This window comes from Corvus cornix, chromosome 15 (assembly GCF_000738735.6).
Source record: "Corvus cornix cornix isolate S_Up_H32 chromosome 15, ASM73873v5, whole genome shotgun sequence".
NCBI classification, from domain to species: Eukaryota; Metazoa; Chordata; class Aves; order Passeriformes; family Corvidae; genus Corvus; species Corvus cornix.
In genome coordinates, this window is record NC_046345.1 from 8,938,318 (window position 1) to 8,947,704 (window position 9,387).

Sequence of the window (9,387 nt, forward strand, 5' to 3'; positions counted from 1 at the left end):
GAAAGAAAAGGATTGTTCCTCAAACAAGCACCGCTTTGGTCTCCTCTTCGGAGGGGTAACACCCCCAAACCCTTCCTCCCACAGCGCCAGGGAGCTCTCCTGCCCTGGGAGCTGTGCGCTGCTTTCAGCTGAACAGCAGCATTTTACAGCCAGTGTTTGCCTGCCTGTCTTTTCCCACTAACAGAGAGGGGGCCAAGCCACTGTAAAAGCAGAGGAATGCCACTGGAAAGCCCCTGCCTCAGTAGCACCTGCACCTGCACTTTTTCCTTTTCCCAGGTATGCATCCTGGAGAAGTGGGGTTCCCTTCCTTGTGCAGCCCCGTCCCGATGAGCCATGAGTGCCTGAGGGGAAACAAAGGTCTTAGGAGAGAAAAAGGGCAGGAGTGGAGACAAGGGTAACCTCAGGGAGCCTCTCGCTGTGAGGAAACTCAGCTCTCTTCCAACTCAGCTCAGCTCTCTGCTGTCAGCATTTGAGCACGGTCGAGCCATCAGGGTGTGGGGCTTGGGCTAGCACACCACGGGCTCCTTTCCCTTCTTGGTTGTTCCTGGCCATAGGTAGAAGCTCGGCATGTGCCAGAGGGAGGAGAGGACAGACTTGCAGGGGGCACAGGGAATGCCAGAGCTCCAGCCGTAAGAAATCAAGATTCATTAGTTCCACCACGCACAGAACAACTTGCTGAAGGAGCCTGGGTTTCAAGCTGAGCGCGTCCCTCTAAGCTGCGTCTGGGAGACCCTTTGATTTGGTTAATTAGAAGCAAAGTTTTTCTGTGCAGTGGGAGGCCGGGTATGTGCTGAGGAGCACAGCTACACTGGGTTTACTAATGAGATAATTTATTGTGGCTGTCTGGGAGGCTGAGTGTACACAACTCCACCCGCGCACACACCACCCACCCCAAGCCCTCTGCTCGCAGCTGGAGAGTCTTCGGCACCGGAGGTGGAAGTACGGTGTCAGGTCTCACTGTGATAGCCCTGCCGAGGAGCCATCCTCCCACTGGGGGCTTCTGCAGGAGGGCCTCATTTACATCTAAGTATCCTTGAAACGATTTTCAGTTTGCCTGGCCAAACCTCCTAATTCCGCTATTTTTCAGCCTCTCTCTTTCCCCTTGCTCCAGTAGATCTCTCATTACATAGTTCAAGTGTTAGGGCTTGCCTACACTTGAAGGTTGACTCTGGATTTAGGGACATATAAATCTGAAAGACAGTAACTAATTCTTGAATCATTCTGGAAGGATTTACTCGAAACCAGTAATTTCTGAATAACTTGGTGCCCTGGCTGGCCAGTTCATCCTCCTGTTAGCGGCAGGAGCAGGTAAGACAAAGTTTGTAAAAGGCAGGTCTGTGTTTTTTCAACTGCTTTCTCCCCATTGCTCTAAAAGGAGCTTATAACCTCCCCCTCCAGAGTTTGCCTCACTTAAATCCTCACGCTGTCACAGCTGAAATGTGGCTACAAAGAGATCTAGGAATTCCCCAAGCGTTTGGCTCTCAAGGGGTTGTTTCACAGGTAAGGAATGCAACACCGGCCTCCCTGTGTCTCCTACCTGTCTCTGCCCCTCCAGCGGGCACGGCGCGGGGCTGGCTTTACCAGGCTGCATTTTCTCAGGGCGTTGCTTAGGGAACAGTGACAGCCACAAGTGTCCCGTTCCTGCAGAAGCCCTCTCCACTCAGCCCCGCCTCGCTGCGGGCACATCCTGCCCGGTCCCTGCCACGGGCCACCACCAGCGGGGAGCCATCCGGGGGTGCTGCTGGAGCCTCCTGCCTCCCGAGCTGCAGGTTTGCGCTTGGAGAACCCTAATTAGTGCATGCAGGGGCAGATCTGGGCAGTGCTCTGGGTGTACCTGAATTTAAGTTATTTAGGTTAACAGCAAATTGCACAGGATGATTGCTCGGGGATCTGGGCAAGCTATTCAAAGCAGAAGAGAGCGTCTGATGAATTAGCCAATATTTTTGTTTGTGGACAATCCCCCAAAAAGACAGAAACAAAACCTCCAGTTCTTACCAATGTGTTTGCTACTCAAAATTACTCCATGAATCATTTGTGACTGACTGTATGCAGTCAGTGGGTTTCTCATGTCCTCCTTTTATTTTCGTCTATGAGCTCCAGCTAGTCCTAATTTTGCTTGTGCCAAGTGGCTGATCTCAGTCCCCAAGTTCATTCACAGCACTCAGGTCAGAAGGAAATATGCAAGAACTACCTTTCTATGATACACAGTTTTTAGCAAGCAGAGTTGCAGTCAACAAATAGTAATTTTTAAAAAACCCACACAAAACCAGGCAAGCTGCTACAACTAAACAGCATTCACAGATTTTTCATGAGCAAATGGAACACTTCCACAGTCCTGCCTCATCACCATTCCCCAAGGGATAACAAAATAGCAGTGTTACAGGCAGGTGATATTCCATGGCACCACAGCAGCACGGCACACAGCCCTGTCTCACTCTGGATGCCACAGGCTTCGAGTGCACTCCCCACACAGACGTCTTTCTGTCTGCATCCTTCCTTAGTTACTTTTTAGCCAAAACACAATGCCTGAAACAAAGTGACTGCGCTTCAGGAGTCGGAGATGAGCAATGGGAGGAAGAAATAACCAGTGTCTCACTGGAGGCGCTGCAGATGGCGGGACGTGACTGCAAGGGAAGGGGAGGCAGCGCTCGGAGTGCCGTTTCAGCTTTCAAGTCTCGTGCTCCCAGGATCTACATGCCATTTCTTGGATGTGGTTTGCCCCGAGGGCAACCTCAACAGCTGTGAAGTTTCAACAGACGAACAACGTAATTTTCAATAAATTTCACCAAGCAAAGGAAAGGATTTTAACTCCTTCATGCTAGCCCACTTTTGGTCTGAAGGCTCTTCCAGACCCGAATCCATTCATGTCATGAGTGTTTCCTGTTTGAGCCCCAGGCACACCTGAGCTACACTGCTGTACTTCAGGTTTGCAGAGAGGTTTTCCCCATCGGAAGAGGCTTCTCTCAGCCATGCCCATGTGTCCTGGGAGGTGCAGGTACATCCGTGCATTTACCTGTGCCACTTGAACCCACGCTGGTGGAGGAAGGTACCAAATATGGATGCCCTCAGCTCCTGGTGGGGAAAGGAGAGGCAGTGGAAAGACAACTTTTCCAAATCTCCTTGCGGCAACTGCATCTTGGAAGTTCCATTTCCTTTGTACTCACACATCCAGAAGTGGGGCTTGTGCTCTTGGAGTCATGTTCTCATCCCAGATTAAGGCTGATGCCATTAATTGTAACTGAAAGAAGGGCTTTTGTGTTCCCAAATGCTTCAGCCAGAGAAGTCAAGGAATTACCTCTTTCAAAACACATCCAGTGTATCCTCAAATCGCTGTGAATTCACCTGCTGTACACAGGACAAGACAGCAAACTTGAGTCCAGAGATAAAAAGCCAGATAAAAAGCCAGCATGGGGTTTTTTTGGTGTGTGTCTGGGGAATCTGAGCAGTGAGACTGTGACCTTTGCTGCCTCACCTCTGGCTGGGATCTGTCAAGCGGTTTCAGGGACTCTGAAGCAGTGAGCTCACACCCCTTGCAGGAGATAACAGTGCTGAGGGATCTCACACCTTTACAGGCTCCCTGCTTCACCTGTGAATGCTTTACCTTCAGTGTCCAGACCGATGGGCTCGGGACTTAGCATTTCCTCCTCACCCAAATGTCTGCCCAGAGGCCATTCCCTTCTGCTCCTGCACAGCTGCTCCCTGGATGGTCTGGTTCCCCCTCTCTCTGCAGACAGACAGCAAACATCTCCAGAGAGCTGTCCCGGTGCTTCCCCACACACAGCTCCGGGAGGCACTGACAGCTCTCAGGTGTCTGTAGTGAAACAACACAAGACCAACGACAGAATCAAGGATGAGGTTTGTGTGTAAGGCAGAGGTGCCCATGAGCTTTAGGAGGCTCTTAGCACCAACCCATGAACAGCTACTGCTTTGAACTAGAACTTTACAGTAACTGCCTCCCCACATCTCCCCCTTCCCAAGTGGAGACACAGCTTGTATGGCAGCCAGAGAGGTCTTGTGGGGTGCTGCAGCCTCTACACAACAGTTCACAGACACCTGTGATTTGCAGTCTTTTGTCCCAGCTCTCCAAAATGTTTCATGAGTTTTAGTCACCACATTGCTCTCCCTATTCTATTGATGCTCCCCAGCTGTCAGCTTCCAACAGAAATTTCTTAGACAGAAACTAAATATTGTATCCCATCTTTTCCTTCCTGTAGAAGAAGCCAGTGGTATCTCATTTTCACATGGAAAGTCAGTAACCCTTGCAAATGCACAGGGCAGCCTGGTTGTGCACTCTGGTTTGTCATGATTTCTGCTGAAATGCTTTTCTTTCAGTTGGCATCTCCACCAGAGTGCTGAGTTCAGTGCAGAGTCCATCCAGGGGCTCCTCCATAGGAAGACTGCAAACATCCTCTTCTGTAGGAACAGCCTGACCTTTTGAAAAATTCATGGTCTGAGCAAACTCCTCAGCTCTCTGGAAAGGCTGGACACTGTGTGTACCATGCTGGATTCATTCCCAGCCTTGTGCAAACTCTTGTGGTGCTCTTTTGAGATGGCTCTTCAGAGTCTTCGGTGTGGTCTCTGGGTGCTTCCCTGCATCTGAGGCTTCCACGGTGAGTTTGTGATAATGCAGTTTCAGAGTTAAGCAATTGCAGACGGAGAGAAAGTGGGAAAACACTTTGGGAACTGATCTCTGTCACTGTCCAACCAATTTATTCCAGTGACATTTGTTAGTGGCAATGCAGTGTATCACACACAGCATCTAGGGTAGCATGTCCTCTGAATGGCAGGACATGGCACCACTGCTGCACAAAGCAACTGCTGGGAGAGGCACTTTGCATCCTGGAGGGAACCAAGAGTGCTCTCACACCAATAAAACCCACACTTCTGTGATCTCTCTTCCTGGACATTTCCTCTGGGCTGAATTAGCATGCTCTCCTGTCTTTTTTCCCCTGGCTTACATCTTTACTGTGTTCACATGACTTTATTCAGTCAGAGCCCTGTGTCCGACTGGTTCTGCTCACCCAGCACCAACCAGCCCATGAGTGCAGGCACCCCATCCTACCGAGATGTGGGGAGCACTCTCTCTTTCCTGCTGCTGGCCCTGGCTTGCCAAACTGGCCTGCACAACCTGGGGACAGACACCTCTCACTTGCCAAAGGCAAACGCACCCCGTGGCACGAAGCCAGAGCAATGTGGAGGGGCAGGAGGGTCCCAGCAGCAGCGAGGCTGTGCCGAGAGGAGCTGGGGGAGTGGTACCTGTTCCAGGCAAGTGAGTTCAGCAGCATTTGCTGAGGAGGGGGGAGAGAGGGAGCTGAGGGGCTTGGCTGCTCTGAGCAGAAGCGTGTGTGAAGAAAAGCCTCGACCCACACCCTGAATTCCACAGCTCGACTCCAGGGACAGGGGGAGGGAGAGAGGACAGGACAGGACATTTCCAGCAGACCTGCGACTTGTTCATAAAAGCCTCATCTCACCACCCCTGCCTGCCTCCTCCCCCATCGCCTCCACCGCTCACGCTGGGTTTTATTAACGCAGTTCCCCTCAGGCTAGAGGGAATCATATCCCAGGAGACATTCCAGTCTCAGATCAGCTTCGGAGGGGATCAGAGGGAGCCAGGGATGGGGGGCGTTTCACCAGGACGTTTCATTTGCGGAGAGCTGGCAGGTTGGGAGCCCTGCAAGACGGCACTAGCAGCCTCCTTATCAGACACTGAGCAGCCGCAGGCTGGAGTCGAGCCTCTGCTCGGCACTCTGTGTCCCAGCCACTTCTGCTTTGTCCAGGCTGCTGGCTGGAAGCTCTTCCCCTGAGCTCTGCTGGGTGCTGGGTGCACGGCCGGGCGCAGGGAGCCTGGGCAGGGAGTCTGTGCCTGTTGCTCGGGTGAGCACACTGTTGGTGACGTGCCCGGGTCGGCTCCACAAGGGCTCAGCCCGGGGTCAGTACCCTTCCCCGAGCACCGACAGGGCCTCAGCTGCCGGCTCCTCGACCATCGCACCCTGCACCAGTCAGGACCATCACCTCTCGCCCGGAAAGGGAGCCGGCTCCCCGGCGTCTGGCTCCCCAGGTGAATTGTGGTGTGCCCTGAGCCTACGCCAGGAAAATGCCAGCAGATGAAACTGCATCTCAGGCCAAGAGACACGAAGATGGATGTGTTTTCCTCGCCTGGCTTATCTCGCAGGCAGCGCTTCTCACCGGAGCCCGGCACTGTTTGTGTGCGCTCGGCTCCTGGCACGGGGGCAGGAGATGATTAGACAACAAACACTGTGGCGGAGCTCTCCCGAGCTGCAGCCTGCCCCTGCCCTGCCGAGACCACGGCCCGGCAGGGAGCCGCTCCTCGGGGGCCAAACCCCAGCGCCGAGTCCCAGCGCTGGCTGCAGCTGCACTGGGGCTGCAGCGGGAGAAGGGGGAGGAAGAGCCGCAGGACCCCACAGCTGCTCGGGCACTGCAGGAGCTGCAGTGTGAGCTGCACGGGGTGTGGCTGTCTCAGTGCTCCCCCAGGGAGTGCAGTGCACCTCTGCAAGGTGAGGGGCAGGACGGTCTTGCCACCATCTCCCTCGTTCCTAGGTTAGAGGAGGCAGCAGTGCCTGCCCAGCAGCCCTGCAGACAGTCGTGCCCCCTGCCCAGGGGCTCTGCTCCACATGTGCCCCTTGGTTTCACAAGGGCACTACACTGAGCAGATCCCAAACTCGTCTGACTCTGCACTGCTGGGTTCAACCCAGAATTAAGGTCAAAGAAAGGGGAGTTTTAAGGGCAAAAAAATTAGATGTCAAGTAAGTAGTAGCAAATCAAGCAAGACTTTCTGGAAATTCATAGTGAGACTGACCTAGTTAAGCTGAAGTCTGGAAAACTTTGGTGTTTTCAAGGTTCACTGTTTGGATCTGGGACAGCCTGCACAATTCCAGCATTTCCATTTAAAAGATTTTTAAAACCCCAAAAGAGATTTGAAGCAGACCACTTTGCTGACCAACATGTATTTTTATGTATTGCTTTATTTTACATACTATTTTACCTTTTCACTTGTGAGTCCAGGCCCAAAGGCCAAGTTTCCACTCCACAACCTCTTCTTGCCCACTCCTCATGCCCATGTCTTGGGCTGCCAGCAGAGGAGGAGAACTGGGTAATTCAAAAAGTGCTCCTGATCAGTCGTGTTTACATGGGCAGTTCACTGCACATGACCCTCAGCCTTGTTTGCACCTACCACCACCTGTACAAACACCCACTTTGGCTGCCCAGGAGAAAAACAAGGTGCCAGGGCCAAAGAAAAGGGGAATACCAAAAACAAGAGGTGAGAACAGAGATTTGCCTGGTGGGGATGTGTCCCCATTTGTCACCCACTGAGCAGTGATGCTGGAGACATCAATTCATGAGATTGTCTCCTACAGAGAGAGGAGGAAAGACTTTAGAGAAGAGAAGAGAAATCAAAGGGGTTTCTCTGTCCTAGGGATTTGGCTCCTGGACCATCTTCCAGCTGCTCAGGGAAATGCCCAGGAGGTGTAAAGCTCCATGCTGACTTTGCAGGGAACCTAAAGCCAGGTCCCCAGCCACACAGAATACAGCTGTGAAAGTCACACCAGGGAGGTGGCAGGAAACAAAGGACTTTGGACAGACAGGCTTAATCCATTTAAATTCAGTTTCTCTCTCACTTCCCTCCCCTTTCCCCTTCACTCTCATCAGACAGCTCTTCCCCCACCTCCTCTCAGTCCGAAGTGCCTTCCAGCAGTATCACACCCAAGTGACCCATGGGCTGAGAGAGTTATTCCATCTCTCTGCCGCTCACAAAGAATCAAACCTGCTGTTCTCTTCCTCTCCCACAGCCTCTTTCCACCTAATATCTGCTGGGCTGTAGAGAGAGGTTATCTCCAGCTGGTGGTTCCACTCACATTATGATGCTGCTTTGCCTGCCCAGGTGTTCACAAGGCCCTCCTTGTTGGGAAGTCTTAGGGGAGTGGGAGAAGAGCTAGAGCTTCTGGTCAGAAGGAATTGGAAAACTCATGACAGCTCTGCCACTTGATAGGACTGGAAGGCTCTGAACGTATGCTGAGTGAGAAGGGCTACATGTGGGAATGCTCTATCAGCAACATCAGTGACCAGCAGGACCTCTCGGCCATGAAAGCTTCCACTGAGCTCTGCAGCCATCACAAGAAGCCCAAGTTTGGTTCCAGCCTGGCAGGAGCTGCAGGAAAGCAAGCAGACAGTGCCCGCACTGAGAGATGTCAGACTGTCGGCGCTCTGAGGCTGGGGTGGGAGCCCTGTGCTCATCTGCCAGCAGCCTCTCTGCATCCAGCAGGCTGCAAACAGGCAGGGATGGGGGCTGCAAGGACAGGACAGGCAGGGGCTGAGAGAGCTCCCAGCGCAGGAACACAAGCAAAAAGGAATTCTGCAGGCTGCACACAGGGCCCTCTGCAGAAGGTGAGTACATGAGCCCCTCAAACACCCAACGGGCCGTTTTCCTGCTGCTAAACATCTATTTGCTTGGCTGGGAAATATCTGTAATCCCAAACACACCATGCACTTTCTTTTGTGTTAAGTGCCTTGGCAGAAGCCAGCAGTTCTCACACACAGTTCCATCTCTGCAAGGACTGAGTTTCCCAGAGCACCCCTTTAAAAGTCTTCCTTTATTAAGAAGAGCCAAACTGCCTGTTGCTGCCTTACAGGCTGCTCCCATGCCTTTCCCCAGGGCTCCACTGCCATGGGCTGGAAAGCACTGAGCTCCCAGAGACACCAGCATTAAAAGAAAAGACACTAAAGAAAAGAGAGACAAAGGCAGGAAAGCTTTTTTTCACTGGGACCCAGCTGTCTGGCTCAGAGAAAGGCAAGAAAGTAGGGTCTGCTCTGCATTCCAGCCAGAATAAGAGCAGAAGGGTAAATTCCCCACTGCAAAGTGTTTTTCCCTACTCCCCTACCCCCTCTTACAAATAAGGCCTCGGAGATATGCTGAACATGGTGCTCCAGTGCAGGGACATCTTGCTAACAGCCTGCAAGTTAAACACTGCAGCACCTTCCAAAGCCAGCCAAGACCAGGCTCTTTCTTCTCACATCTGCTTACCGTACCCAGTATTTACATCGTCAGTATGGTTCCCATAAAACTAAACAGGAACAACTGATCACAGTCAAATAAAGCAGTAATAGTGTCCGGGATGTCAGGAAGCCTTACCCACTCCCTGCACACCAGCCCAGGCAGCTGGAGATCAAAGTTTTCTTATTTGCAATACATTTCTTGAAACAATTTTCAGCTAAACTCAGTCTGCAGAGGGGATGCTGACACAATCCAGGGCTTCTCCCATAGAAACAGGAACCAAGAAGCCAGATCTGTGCATTGCTGCCTCCATCTCCAAGTGGCTGAACAGATGGAGAAAGCTTTGGCATCTCCAAAACAGGGAGTTGCTCGCTTCT